A 16,343-nucleotide genomic window follows, 5' to 3' on the forward strand; every position below is an offset into this window, starting at 1 on the left:
AAAAAATGCTATTGGAGAAAAAATGGTGTAATTGCCACAGTACAAGGGACATATCTTTGTTCCACCCCCTTTGCAAGAGGCAATGATATGCCTCTGAAACAGTAGGATATTCTTGCTAGCTTTCAACTAATGTGGCATTTTGTGGATGAGGTAAAGCATTTGATTAAGAGCCCACTTTGTTACCAGGCACTTACTGCAGTACATGCAATAGTGAGCTCACAGATTTCATGCTTGTTTCACACATCTTGTCTGACTGGACCTGTGTGAGATATTTTATTATACCTTTATGTTGGTTTCAGAGCATGGCAAACCATTTGGCACTGTTAATCTGTAGCTACAGCAGAGGCCATCCTTCAAGGGCTGTGCACCACATGGCCAGAGCAGATCAGAACTGCTCACAAATGTCGATCTTGATGAATTGTTTCACGTTCCAGGGGTGTACGCAAACTGGCTGTGTAGTTATTTATTGTTTCCCTAACCTGTGGGTATAGGAAGCAGCCTGGGAATCACTACTGCTAAACAGAGCTGTAACTTCTGCCAGATACTTTGCCATGTTATATGCCAGTTTTAGAGGGAATAATACGATGTAACATGCTCTCTTGCTGGTGGATCTTCCCATGTCTGTTCAGACCGCCCCCTGTCAGTTCTGAGGTCATCCACTAAGCACTCACAAAGGCTGCCAAGCTGTACATACATTCCTATTTTCCACACAGCATCATGCAAACTCTGAGGACATTCCTCCCAGGTGACATTCTGCATACTGAAAATGCCTCACTTGTGACATTTTTTCATAGACCTCCATTGTGAAGCACAGGATAATGTGTGGCCCTGTGTATTCAGGAAGTCTCATCATCGAGACCACAAACCTAAAGGGCAATTCAAGCCCATGTTGTTCTGAAGAAATGTAGATTTGCTGAAACATTTGAAGAGGGGTTTTGTTTAAAATCTTTGCACATTGTAGCATTTGCTGAAATGAACTGCATGCAAATGTCTGGGACATTTTTTATTTTCAACTTTAAGTATTGTAGAAGGCAGTTTTGAATGTCTTTTGAAGGAATTGTTTGCCTTGTCAGTCTCTATTTATCCAAGCATTACTTTGGCTGGGTCACAAGGGAGGCTTCTGGCTGTTGGGCTTTTCACCATCTTTTAATCTAATTTTATCTGATGTTTTACCCATCATATTATCTTCACCAGCTTTCATTCTAATTCATTCTGATGAATTGCCTATCAGGATATGAGATTTGGGGGATTTTCCTCTGGAGAGAAATATTTTCTGCTCTTAAAGTATATTAAGTATATTTCTCCTCAGTGTATTAGCACTTTATTTATGAGCAGGGCTATTGTTTTGACATGGGAGGTTTTAGGAAGTGTCATGAATTTGTTTTTGGTGAAAAGAGCAAAAGTCATGGCAATACAGTTTAGAAAAGTCAAAAGTTACAGGCATTATTTTGTTCCCAAATTAAAGTTTATTCTCCCAATTTTTACTACATTTTGATAACTTTTGAAGACAAGAGTTGCTTTATTGGAACCATGCTTTATAAACCAAAGCCTACATAGAAGACTTACAACCCCAAAAGAATTAAATGTGTCGGTGAAAGTCCAATAGCGAGCAGTTGATGAGTTCATGCTCTCTATTGGCCTCTCATTCAGCCCAGTGGCACAGCACTCAATGCTTAACAGCTGCCTCAAATGTTAAGAACTACAGCGGGTTGGGAAATACTATGAAACTAAGCCATTTGCCATTTGGGGGAGAGGTTTTGACTTAAAATGAGAAAGCTTCAATCAAAATGAGAATTTTCCACATACACGAAAAATTGTTTGGGTTGAAAAGCCATTTTTGTTGTTGTTTTGACAACAATATTCTGACTACTCTACTTAACTCCCTGTTAACATCCTGTCAATCCACCCTTCAACTTGCAAAAATTCCTTAGTGGGAAAAGTTATGGATATGGTTGTTTTTTTTAAAACAGGAGCAATCATGACATCTATGGTTACCTTGGTAACCACACAGGGAATCAACCCTGATTCATTATGATCAATAGTAGTATGGGCATACATCCAAATATTTCAGGATATTCTTATTTTAGATCCTAATTGGAGGAAGCTGGGGGTTCTTCTTTGGTTTAGCCCTACAGAGTGCTCCTTCTTATGCTAGTCCTACCTGCGGTTTTTAGGCCAGCCAGAAATAACTACATGTAGAGCAGCTGAAGGAGGGCCTGTTGATGCCTCCTGACAACAATAAAATGCATCTATAATTTATTATGGAGCGGTGGTAGTGGAGCTAAGATGAGGTTGGTGCTTTCATCTTATTATAAGCCTAATTTTTCTTTCTCTTTGTATCTTCCCCAAAAATGAACTTATCCCCCTGACATTTTTTGGGCAGCCTCTCATTCCAGAGTAGAGTTGTTGTTGGTTTTTTTCTGGGAATATTACCAGATATCAGAATAGGAATAGTGTTTTGCAAATGTACCCATCTTTCAAATTGTAAACGTTTTCCTGACTGGCTTGGCCTACAGACTCTCCATTTGTTTTGTTTCCCTTTGTCTTGCTGAGACTGTTAGGGCTTTTTTGGGATGGGGGGTAAGGAGTGAATGGGGGTGAGAAGTGACTAGACCAATGGGGAAGAATTAAAAAAATATGTAACAAATAGCTTCATAATAAAATAAACTGCACAGCAGGATAGGCAGAAAAAGGGTTAAGTAAGAGCCCATTAAAGCAGGGTTAGAAGTTGAAACCTTGGGGAAGACCTTGAGAGGAAGGAGGAGTGTTTCCCTGCCCAAGTCCAGGCCAGATGAACTGGAAACTGATGGTATTGCTCAGTGGTGCTGGAACAGTTTTATAGTGAGGATGCTGAAGGTGGAAACCATGTATTTGGGTTGTTATTACCACTTCAAACTGGGGGTGCAATAGCACCCCCAGCAACCCAAGTTCCAGCACTGATGGTATTGCTATACTGCTTAAAGAGACATCATTTGTTTTGCTCTTTTTTGGGGATTTTTTGAACCAGTCTGTGTCCTGACTCTGTGCACTGGATCAGGAAGAAATGCTCTGTGTAGATCTATGTGGGCCTCAAAGTGTTAGGCTACAATATTTTATTTCTCTCCTCCTTACCCCCCGCCCCATTGTCCTGTTATCTGCAACTACAACGTGGCTCAGCCATACAGAGCTATTTTCATTTGTATCTAATGCAGTCTAGCTAACACTGTTTCTGAACAAAAATTCTTCACCCTTTAAAAAAAAAGTTAGACTTTCTAGAAATGAACGTTCACAAGAAACAGCAAATAAATATCCCACTTTTAAAAAATAATCATCAGTCACTCACCCAAACTCATTGTTGTCCCTGAAATTTGCTGTGATCAAAGTAACAAATTACTAGAAGATTATAATATCGCCTATTCTATCAAGGGATTTACATTTCTCATTTACTATAACACATAACATATATAACACCTTTAGTCTCTTAAAAAAATCTAGATGTGTTAGATGGTACAGAATATAATTAATACATATAAATTTGCAAGGCTATGCCCTGTATGCTTATATAAGTCCACAGCATCACACGCTGATTAACATCTGCTAATTCATCACTCATAGCAAATATTCTTCTATTCCACCAACACATCACATTATTAGAACTTATATAGAATTCAGAGATAATTTAATGTAACCTGGGACTGTATTTCTTTTAAAAAAATACAAACATCTAATAAACAATATATAAAATCATATACATCCAGCAGCATATTTCCATTGCAGAACAGAACAAGAGAACAAAGTTAAGTCTGGGTAGGCAGAAGTGAAGTGCAGTGATCGTGAATGATGAAGGATTTATATGGTAGTGGAGACCCTATTCGTTGTGTCCAAATGTTTGGGTTTAAAAAAATGAAGAATTTTTTAAAGGAAGTGTAACCAACTGTTGTTAGATATTAGCTAGACTCCAGTGAAACACACTTAACATTAACCTGTTTTTAACAATGTATTTTTTAATAAAATTTGGTATTTTGGGACACTTTACACTTAAATATGATTCAAGGTAACTATATTTTTAAGAGAAGACAAGGTAAGTGAGATCTTTTATTGGACCAATATCTGTTGATGGAACGGACAAATAAATTTTAACAATTGAAAACAATGGCAATATGTTGTTTCTTTAGTTAATTTTTAAAGCTGTACTAAACTGGCACTGTGAATTAAAACAGGAAAAAATAGTAACTGGACCAAGTTCGGTTGCCTAAAATAGCTCCGTTATCCATGCTATTTGGCATATTTAGTACAGTATTTGATTTGCTCATGCCTAAACAGTAATAATCGTTATATTGATGCTTACATCACATATACTATGGTAAAGAGGCCAGAGTACCTAGATTGTATACAGTATGTATGATTTTTGTTATACACAGAAATTTGTGTAAAACAAAGACCTAACTTGAAATAGTGATCTCACCGAAGTCAATGCCATTGAGTTTGGTGGGCCAGGATTTGACCTGTTTCATTTAGTGAAGTGAATGCCACCCCTAAATAACTCAGGTTGAGTATATAGTTGTGTAAACCACAGGCTACATCTTCATTTTATACCGAGCAGATTTTCTGAGAACAATGTGATTACATCAAGCAATACCTGTTTATAAATCGCTTATATCCTCTATTTATCAAATGTTTTGTAATTTTAGCAGACTGCACGACTGAACACAGCCTTGGTAGTTTGTTTAAATTAGTTCTAAAACTGAGTCCCTTCATCAGACAAGTTATTATTCAAGTCTTGGGTATAAGGTCCTTCGCTCTGGATATACTTTCTATTTTTTCTCCTATATCACCAAAGATCCATATTGTTTTAAAAGTGCTTCAACCTCATGACTCTTACTGTGTCATTGCTCAGTTCTGTGGGCCTACTTTCTAATAACTCGCTTTCAGATTTGATCTCCAGTGATCTTAAGTATTGTTAATTAAAAAATAAGCTTTAGTTATTTTAAACTGTTGTGGTGCTGGGTAAAATTTGCGTCATATTGTGGCTACACGTCAGCAGTGGATGAAGTGGCACATATATATTCTATATTTCTAGGACTTGTCTTCACTGCATACATTCTTAGCTTGAGTTTTAACTCTAGGTTTGTCCCTAACTCAACTCCCATACACACAAACATCTAGCTAGGTCAGAGATGGGCAAACTGTGGCCTGTGGGACCACCCTGCCCGGCCCCTTGCCCGGGAGACTAGCCTCCAGCCCCTCCCCCACTGTTCCCCCTTCCCCACAGCCTCAGCTCACTGTGCCTTCGGCGCACCACTCTGGGCAGCGAAGCAGCGAGCTCCTGGGGCAGCCCAGCTGCAGAGCCTGGCCTGAACTGGTGCTCTGTGCTGTACAGGGAAGAAATAGTTGCTCTGTGCTGCGCGGCGTGGCTGCCTGTCCTGGTGCAGCTGCGCTGCCAGCCACTGGTGCTCCAGGAAGCGCGGTAAGGAGGCAGGCAGCAGGGGGGCTTGAATAGAGGGCAGGGGAGTTTGGGGAGTGGTCAGGGGCTAGGGGTGTGGATAAGGGTCGGAGCAGTCAGAGGGCGAGGAACAGGGTGGTTGAATGGGGGCAGGGGTCCCGGGGGACGGGCAGTCAGGAAGAAGGGGGGGTTGGATGGGGCGGCGGGGGGCAGTCAGGGGACAGGGAGAAGGGGTGGTTGGATGTGGTAGGGATCCTGGTGGGGCCATCAGGAAGGGTGGGGGTTGGATGAAGCAGCGGGGGGCAGTCAGGGGCAGGGGTTCCGGGGACAGTCAAGAAGAAGGTGTGGTTGGATGGGGCAGGGGTCCTGGGGGGGCAGTCAGGAAGGAGAGGGGAGTTGGATGAGGTGGCGGGGGGCAGTTAGGGGCCGGCGGTCCGGGGTTGGTCAGGGGACAGACAGCAGGGGGTGGATGGGACAGGGTCCCCAGGGGGCCATCAGGGAACAGGAGGGTTGGATGGGGCAGGAGTCCCGGGGGGTGGGGTGGGGGGGCCATGTCTGGCTGTCTGGGGAGGCACAGCCTCCCCTAACCAGCCCTCCATACAATTTCAGAAACCCGATGCGGCCCTCAGGCCAAAAAGTTTGCCTGCCCCTGAGCTAGGTCCTTTTAAACAAGAGCTGGCTGGCCTGGGAGGGACAGGAGGGGAAAAGCTTGAATGCTGCTGTAGCTTGAGCTGGTAGTGCAGTGGGGATGCAGCAGTTTAAGTTACAACTCCTCGTCAAATGCTAATCCAATCACTCTGCTAATCCAGTCACTCTGCTAATCCAATTACGCCATGTAGCTCCACTGCTATTTTGCAGTGTCCTTACTCTCATTCTGAAGTAATTCAAGTGTTCTAACTCAAGCTCACCCTTACAGTGAAAACAAACTCTTAGGTCTGGTCTACGCTTTCAAATTAGACCAACCTAGTTATGCAACTGGACTGTGAGAAATTTCATGCCCTGTATGACATCGTTAGGTCAACCTAACTCCCAGTATAGAAACGACTAGGTCGATGGAAGAATTCTTGCTACTGCCTCTTGAAGGGTTGTATCAATTACATTGACAGAAATACCACTTTCATTGATGTAAGAATCTTCTACACTGTGGCACTATTACAGTACAACTATCAGCCATGCTGCTGTAGCATAGATATACCCTTAAACATTTGAGTTTCGTCTTACAGGTTCTAAGGAGATGTAAAGTGTCCTCAGCTCTCATTGGCTTCATTTAGAGCTGACGACGCTCAGTACCTTGCAGTTTGCACCTACCACATGTACAACACACACTTTAATAGTAAGTATAATAATGCAGTACTTTATACTTTGTGCTTACATAGCAACATGTGAGCAGGCCTGCATATAGAATTTGTCCAAGTTATCACATGGTTTCAACAAGAGTCCTTGTTTATTTCTAACTGAGAACATCCCAGATTCTTAAAATACTGTTTACATATATAATACACACACACACATATTTTCTAGGAATCTGGGATGTTCTCAGTTACATGTGTGCGTGTGTATATATATTTGAATCAATTTAATTTGTGGCAGGGAAGATAACACAAAGTAGTAAAATTTACTGAAGTGTTTAGTGGGTTCAAAGATCAGAAATGATGAGCTATCTCAGGGATCGGCAACCTTTCAGAAGTGGTGTGCTAAGTCTTCATTTATTCACTCTAATTTAACGTTTTGTGTGCCAGTAATACATTTTAACGTTTTTAGAAGGTCTCTTTCTATAAGTCTATAATATAGAACTAAACTATTGTTGTATGTAAAGTAAATAAGGTTTTTAAAATGTTTAAGAAGCTTCATTTAAAATTAAATTAAAATGCAGAGCCCCCCTGACCGGTGGCCAGGACCCGGGCAGTGTGAGTGCCACTGAAAATCAGCTCACGTGCCGCCTTTGACATGCATGCCATAGGTTGCCTACCCCTGAGCTATCTCAATATGAAAATACAGAAGAGAGAATCTTGTGGGAAATATGGGCTGCCTTTACGGTGCTGGAAAGTTGATTATTGTATGGATCATGTGCCAGTGTAGTTTATAATATGATATTTTCCTTTTTTATGCTTCTTATTCTTTGATGATGTTTACTGAAAACAAAAGGATTACTAGAAAGACCTCTTAGCTCCCTTTGGTTTAAGTGAAAGCATACATGCCAAAAAGGGACACGTAGGAGACATGGAAAAGAATTATGGAGCAGAGCATGTCCAAATGATACATTTCCAGCCTCTCTTACAGATTCTCTCTCCTCTTCATTATTGTCAGCTCAAATTAAAGATTCAGACAATTGAAGAGTGGGATGGATCCGGTGCTGTGATGTGTCCTGTTACATTTTTTAACAAACACATCTTACAGATCTAGTGAATCTGGAGAAGCAGAGGACTAATGCCAGAAGAAAGCACTGATACTCAATTGTCTTTTTGATTCAAGAATGATTCAGGCCAATGCAGAAATAGGGAAGCCACATGAAAGATGTTTTTGATCAAAGCTCATAGTGACCTGGCCTATATAGATCAAGTAAAAGTTATTGACAAACCTACGATTCCTTAGTCACTCCATCAGGAGCTCAGAATCAAGCCAGTTGCTCAATGAGTCTCTGTGAGGAACAACTAAGAAAAAACCATGGTTTTTTTTTTCATCCATATTGTCTCTTACTAGCATGCTGCACCCAGTCCCTTTGCAGACAAGCTCTAATAGAAGACTGTGGACTAAAGTACATTTAACAATTCATACTGTTTCTTGTACAAGAACACCCCATTTATGGGCCATTTAATTCAATACTCCAATAGCTGCTAACATCTGACAGGCTTGCTGGAAGTGAATTGTAATGTGGTCTCTCTGCTCGACTGATATCTAAATCCATGGTGAGCATCTCAAGGATCCTTCAGTTTAATTAAGCTCTCTTTTATTTTTATATATATATATATGACCATCAGAGGCTGATTATAAAGATTCAGAAATGGGACCTTTAAATAATGTTTGAGTGTAGACACTTGACTATGACATTAATTGAAAGGTTTACTGATAGAAAGCACAGAAAGTGTACAATTTACTAATGAATCCTGTTTCATGTGGAATAAATATCCATTACTTGAACAGCTGTCTAAATGATGGAATACCAAATAAGTAGACATCATTGTGGGCCCAGGACATTTAACTAGAACACTGAAAATAACTTTCCTGGCTTTGAACACTTCTTGCATGGTTATGGTTATGCTACATCTTCTGATATCTCTCTTCATTATCTGCCAGTTCCACAACTAGAACATGAATACAGTGATATCAATTATCCCCACACACTGGGAAGAAAAACAGCAATAACATAAAAACTTATCTTGGTTTTCTGTTACTTTTATGTGGAGTGTTTGGAAACTGGATGTATGTCAGAACTTGTGTCAGCATAGCATCCAGAAATTGAGAGGCTCCTGGATAAAAAATGCTGGATTATGAGAGTGACATCCCCTGACATTCTGAAAAAAGACCCTTTACCTAATACAAAAAAGCATAAGCCATTTTCTATAAAGTAGGATCTGTGCCTTAACAATACTATGCACCTGTCAAGTGAGATTACTCATTATAATGTAAGTCTGAGATAACACTCCTTGCTGGACATGTGTTGGATGCTCCTCATTATCAGTCATTTCCAGTTGGTGCATCTGTGGTCTATAGGAAACGCACACTGCCTTCTCCAAGACTTAAGTATAACAATGACAGGTCTCTGTGACAGAATGCACCCCTGTATTCACTCCCTACTAGGGATGTAAAATGTTAACCGGTTAACCGGTAAGCGTTAGGCTTACTAGTTAACTGACATTAACCGTTAACCCTCTGCTGCGCTGGCTGGACCCCAGCCCTGGTCCTGCCATTCTGGACCCTGGACCTGCTGGACAGACCCCGGCCACGACACACCATACCCCAGCCGTGCTGGCCAGACTCCAGCTGCGGCACGCTGGACCCCAGACCCTCAGCGCCGGACCCAGCCACACTGGCCAGACCTTGGACCTTTGCTGCGCCACGCCAGACCCCAGCTGTGCTGGCTGGCTGGCCAACTGGCCCCGGCGCCAACCAGCTGGTCAGCCAGCCAACCCCAGCCCCACGGCCAGCCAACCAGCCCCAAGAGCAACCCCAGCCCCTCTCCCTTTAATCGGTTAACCGTTTAAACGCTAGACAAGCTGACGTCTCTAGCCAGGTGTCACCAAAGCTGATGGGCAATCACATATCAAGTGACCATCCTTTGGCAAGGAAGGGGGGCAGGAACAAACAGATCTACATCTTAGCAAAACAACAGTATGTAGCCTCTTTCGCCAACAAACCCCTTGTCTCCATCCTTACAGTGGGAATGAACTTTATCTAGGTGTAACCCTCAGGAAAATGCATTTCACAGGGTGACTGAACTATAAAAGCGAGGGGCAAGAACACACCAAGTTCTCTCTCCCTATCCATCTCTCTCTCTCTTTCACCTAAGGCAACAAAAGAAACACCCGTTAGATTTTGGAAGCAGATCCTGACCTGGGAATTTGGTCAGCAATGTTACTGGGAACATGTAGTAAGGGACTTCACTTTGAACCAAGTCTAGTTAGTTATGTTTTAGTACTAGGAAGCATTTTATCTTTATTTCTCTTGTAATCATTTCTGACTTTAATGCCTTATACTAGTACTCACTTAAAACCTATCTCCTTGTAATTAAATAAACTAGTTTTATTCTTTAATCAAAACGAATCCAGTGTTTTGGTTCAACTGGGCTTTGGGGTATAAAATCATAGACTATCAGGGTTGGAAGGGACCTCAGGAGGTCATCTAGTCCAACCCCCAAATGGTAACTCCATTTACAGTAGCAGACTGGTGAATATTGATTCCCTTAGAGGGGCAATGGACCTAAAAATCTCTGAACTGTCCAGGACACTGCAGAACACATATTTTGGGAAAATTTGGGACTGGGACTGTGTTCGGGTCACCCTGAAAGTGGTAACCAAGGCTGGTGAAAGCCAGAGTGTGACTGGAGTATGTATGCTGGCAGGCAACAGCTATACACAGACACTCAAGGTCTGACCTGCATGCTGTTCGGCTGTTTGTGAGAAGCCCAGATTGGCAACTACAGCAGCAAAGCATTGTGAGGCACCCCAGGTTGCACTGCAAGGGTGACGCACTGCCTCACTGGTCTGGATTGCACCCTGGAATGTCATAATATCTCATAAAATGCATTTGATTACTTAATGTCAGTTGAATGTTCCTAGATCTGATAAAAAAATTTATTTGTTAGTCTCTAAGGTGCCACAAGTACTCCTTTTCTTTTTGCATATTAAGATCGTTTTTGTCCCCAAGTCAAATCGTTTTTGTCAAGCCACCTATCACTGCCCACACGGGAACCTAACTCGTATTCTGGCAGAAAATAGGGATGACGGCAAGAAATGTGAACACCAAGGGAAAGAAAGGAAGAGAAAAGCAAAGAGAATAGAATGAGAGAGATGTCAGGGAGGAATAGCTGACTGTGATGGAAAGACAGGCAGGGGAGGTAAATCTGATCAGGGGAACAGGGACAGATCACAAAACAAAAAGCAGATGTTGCTCCAGCGTGTGACAAAAAATAAATAAATGAAAGACAAGGAGAGGGAATGAAAATGGGAGCAGAAAACAGTGTAGACAACAGGAAGAGAGACAAAATGGTCAAAGAAGAACTGAGAGCGGGGAGAGAACTATAGAAGAAAAAAAGGAAAGAAGAGGGAAAGGAAAATGTTTCATTCATGTGTCTTACTTTGCATTGCATGCCCTCTGGGAAACATCCCACAGTTCTGTTAATTACAGGGATGGGGGAGGAAGTTGATGGTGTAATGATGCTGCTAGTGAGACTTAAGCCAACTTGCTGCTGTTACTGTTGGACATGTAAATATATTAACAGGGCAGATGTATTTAATATTTGCATGGTGACAAGTCAATTCTCCCCCCTGAATTTCAAGTATTGGTAACATTTATCTTAATGTTAATACAAAGATCTGTGTCTGCATAAACTATATCTGTGTGGTATCGATAGACTGGTGTCAGTATCTCTGTGTATCCGTTTCTTTTTGTCTGTATCTTTAATTAGCAGTGTGATACATTATCTCAGCTCCCTAGCTAACCCTCAGAATATCATGTCTTCTTAAAAGAAACCAGTTTAGAGTAAGACCTATTTGTGCATATTGGCTAAAACACATGGTTTGTGCTGCACATTGAAATAGTCAAATAAGCTGCTTGCTAGAGGTCACTATTATGATGGAAAGTGACTCACTTTGTGACACCAGTGATAAGGAAGTCTAGTTTCAGAATTTGTAATCTTCCTGCTTTAATATTGGTTTAACGTTCAGATGTATGTTGTTGAGTTTGCTGTTTTTTAAAATATTGAAAGCCATGTTTTCAGAAAATTGCACATGCCGACATTTTCACAAGCATGATCATACGCACAAGTGACCAGTGAAAAGCCACAGGGTTAGAAACTCCCTCCCTCTTTGCGTTATATGCTGAGCACAGCTTGTCTGGAACCAGGGATTTGGCCCTAAAATTTGGTTGCGATAAAACCAGTACTACCACAGGACAGGATAGAAACTGGTTTACAATCTAATAGTTCACTTCCATAATTCTGATCATACATGGTCAAATGCAGAAAGCTTGGGAATGTTGATTTTAATTTTTTTAATGTTTATTTAAAACACAATTTACATCGCTGACTACATGATCTTTTGTGATCATGAGCAATTCTTTTGTAATGATTAAACTGTATAGTAGTTTTCTTAACAGGTGCATTTTTGTGATGCTAGTTCATATTTTATCTTGTTGTGATTCTCAGGAAATAAATATAAAATACTGTATAAAGGTAAAATGATTATACCATCCTGTATGTACATATGGATATGGATCTGTTCTCCCTCCTCAGCTAAAATAACAAACTTATTCTCTGGGTCCTCTGACATCAGAGATTTCTAGGACCCTTTTATATTCATATTTCAAGTATTTCTCCTTTTCCAGAGAATATAAGCAGACAATAGGATCAAAATTGAAAATGATACACTATTATGACTAATAATAGCTTATATTCAGATAGTGCCTTTCATCCACAAGAGGAACAATACAGTATATTGCAATGGAAAATTTATATGCAGTTTTTCTTGGGTTGGAGAGGAAATGGCATATACTGTGTGTAATGTACAACAGCCTGCTTTAATGAGTTTGTAAAATAATTGGAGCAGAAGTGATTATTTGAGAGTTTAATAGCTGATAGAGAAAGTATTCTAAAAACACCCCATAAGCAAATCACTTTGGTTGTGCTTGTACTTTTACCAGTCCATACAAGCACAGGAAAAGGTAGAAATATCCTTATAGAAAAGTAGTGAATGTTGTATACATTCAGTTAATAGTATTTCAGGTATATTTTTGTATAGCTAGAGGACAAGATATTTTTATGGTAACTTTTTTGCACTCTTAGCAAAATGCAGTGTTGTGTATGCTAGAGACCAGCAGCTGACATCCATTAGCATGTAATCAGGTAAGAATAAATGTATCCATGTTATAAAAGTATAGTTGTGCTCTATTGTACTCACTGTATTGAACCCTGCTTAGTAAGCTAAAACCTGACTGCCAGTATTCACACATGTGGCAAATATGACAAAATCAGACCACAAATATTTTGCAGCATTCCATGGTATCTCATGTATTTGTTTAATTTGCTGCTATAGCAACTAGATTCCACCCCGTTAGGGTTGTGGTGGTGGTTGTGGTGTTTTTTTTCCACAGACCTATGATCTGCTTGGTTTAAGTTTGGCAGACAGTATTTCCTTCAATTGAAGACATATGCACCAACTCAGTGATCAGATTTTTACCTATTTATCATTGCTGGAGCGAGCCATTATTTCACACAGAAGCAATATCAGAAATCATTTTCTGCCATTGTCTTTGTAATAAATAATCACTTTTTAAAAGTTCCCTTTTTTGCCTTTTTAGTTTTCTAATTACTCTCTTTTCAGTTGTACTTGAAAACAGGCAGCATTTCTGCAGAAAAACACTCTAGCCAAATGATTAATGCATGGAACTAGTGCCACAGCAGTAATGCTGCATACCTGCTGATCTGCAGAAATCAAGGATTCGGAAGTGACCTTGAGACGTAGTCTTGCCTACGGTGGCTGTGAGCATCAGCTGTGACCTATCTTTGGCCAGGAGCTCCATTTGCCCCCCACAACCCAATCACACCCTGTAAGATATAAGTAATAAATTCCATTTGCATTTCTAGTATCCTATAGTGGGGGGGGATCGGCACAAGGGAGAGAAAGGTGCCAACACCACCTTCTGGACAGCTCAAAAAGTGGTATTAGGAATGGCTTTAGCGGATGCTGTGTGCCTGTCTTTTAGAATGACCATCTTAGCCCCCTGGTGCAATGAAATGAGTGAGGAAATAAGAAAAATGGCAAAAAGCAGACCAGAAGCTGCCTTATCCTATTCTTGTTACAACTACTACTTATTATATCACTTGTATTTTTGTTCAGAACAAATGATGCAATGAGTTTAATTAATATTATTTAAATCCACAGAGCTAGCAGCCCAGCTAGCATAGGGAGCAAGGATACAGCCTAACTAGAGAAGGGAGAAGAATTGAATGCTGGTGGTGCAAAATCTGTTTCAAAACCGTCCCCTCCAACAGCACAAAGGCTCCCTGCAAGACTCCTTTCTGTAGGGAAGGAAGCAAATGCCCATATCCATATACAGCATAGCACAACTGTCTGGGAGCATTATGGTGGTCTTTTATTTTCACTTTGCTCCCAAGTATGAAAAAGCATGATGTAGCTATTAAAGGACAGGACTGAGCTCCAGGAAGCCTTGGATCTGTTCTTGACTCTGCCACTGAATTGCTGGGTGATCTTGGAAAAGTCTTATTGGGCTTGAACCTGCTATGTGCTAGCGCCCTGAACTCCCATTGAAGTCAGTGGGAGTTGAGAATGCTCAGCGTTTTGCAGGATCAAACCCTTAAAACTTTTTTGCCTTAGCTTGCCTGCCTGTGAAATGGAGATAATAATACTGTCATACCTACATAATGGGGTGCTGTGAGTCTTAATTAATGTCTGTAACACCCTCAGATGAAACCTAATATAAAAGTCAAAAGTACTGTTATTTTTGTAACAAGGCGTGTCAAATATTGGTCACGGATTGTGGCAGGATACCATAGAATCATAGAATCATAGAATATCAGGGTTGGAAGGGACCCCTGAAGGTCATCTAGTCCAACCCCCTGCTCGAAGCAGGACCAATTCCCAGTTAAATCATCCCAGCCAGGGCTTTGTCAAGCCTGACCTTAAAAACTTCCAAGGAAGGAGATTCCACCACCTCCCTAGGCAACGCATTCCAGTGTTTCACCACCCTCTTAGTGAAAAAGTTTTTCCTAATATCCAATCTAAACCTCCCCCACTGCAACTTGAGGCCATTACTCCTCGTTCTGTCATCTGCTACCATTGAGAACAGTCTAGAGCCATCCTCTTTGGAACCCCCTTTCAGGTAGTTGAAAGCAGCTATCAAATCCCCCCTCATTCTTCTCTTCTGCAGGCTAAACAATCCCAGCTCCCTCAGCCTCTCCTCATAAGTCATGTGTTCTAGACCCCTAATCATTTTTGTTGCCCTTCGCTGGACTCTCTCCAATTTATCCACATCCTTCTTGTAGTGTGGGGCCCAAAACTGGACACAGTACTCCAGATGAGGCCTCACCAATGTCGAATAGAGGGGGACGATCACGTCCCTCGATCTGCTCGCTATGCCCCTACGTATACATCCCAAAATGCCATTGGCCTTCTTGGCAACAAGGGCACACTGCTGACTCATATCCAGCTTCTCGTCCACTGTCACCCCTAGGTCCTTTTCCGCAGAACTGCTGCCTAGCCATTCGGTCCCTAGTCTGTAGCGGTGCATTGGATTCTTCCGTCCTAAGTGCAGGACCCTGCACTTATCCTTATTGAACCTCATCAGATTTCTTTTGGCCCAATCCTCCAATTTGTCTAGGTCCTTCTGTATCCTATCCCTCCCCTCCAGCGTATCTACCACTCCTCCCAGTTTAGTATCGTCCGCAAATTTGCTGAGAGTGCAATCCACACCATCCTCCAGATCATTTATGAAGATATTGAACAAAACCGGCCCCAGGACTGATGAACTAATGGTGTGATCCAGTTCCGTGTAGGGTATACATGACCTATGTTTAAAATGATAAAATTATCCATGGATTTTATACTAAGGTTAGCATTGCCAATATCTCAAAAAATGCTTCCGATTGACCTGGTCCACGTGCACTATGGCAGCAGGCTAGGATGAGTGCAGAATGGGAGTTCTTCTTCGAGTGATTGCTCATACGGATTCCAATTAGATGTGTTTGTGCACATGCACTGTCATCAGAAAGTTTTTCCCCTAGCAGCACCCGTCAGGTCGTCTGTGGAGCCCCCTAGAGTGGCGCCTTCATGGCACTCAATATATGACCCTGCCGACCCGGTGCCTCCTCAGTTCCTTCTTGCTGCCAGTGATGGTCGTTGGAACTGCAGTGACTTGCTTAGCAAGCTCTCCTCGTTTTCCCTCATTTTCAGTTTAGTTTTGTTTAGTTATTCCTAGCCTCGTTAAGTTTAGTTTTAGTGTTTTTGGTTGTTACAGCAGATAGCTGTTGGGAGGGGGGGTATTCCACTTCACGTCGACCTCGTTCCCCATTGGGACTTGGGGTATGCCTAAGTTCCAAGGGTTCAAACCCTGCAAGGCCTGCAACAAGCCCAGGCCAACGGGCAACCCCCACGACACTTGCTTAAAGTGTCTGGGGGAAGCACACCAAGTGGACAAGTGCAGCATTTGTAAAGGGTTTTGCCCCAGAACAAAAAAGGAGAGAGAATTT

General features: G+C 41.6%; 1 protein-coding gene across 1 annotated transcript in view; it reads left to right on the top strand.

The window, feature by feature from the left end:
* The window catches only part of AIG1 (androgen induced 1), a 194,424-nt gene that overhangs the window by 65,613 nt on the left and 112,468 nt on the right, over positions 1–16,343 (top strand). The window lies entirely within an intron of this gene.

This window comes from Eretmochelys imbricata, chromosome 3 (genome assembly GCF_965152235.1).
Source record: "Eretmochelys imbricata isolate rEreImb1 chromosome 3, rEreImb1.hap1, whole genome shotgun sequence".
Classification (NCBI taxonomy): domain Eukaryota; kingdom Metazoa; phylum Chordata; order Testudines; family Cheloniidae; genus Eretmochelys; species Eretmochelys imbricata.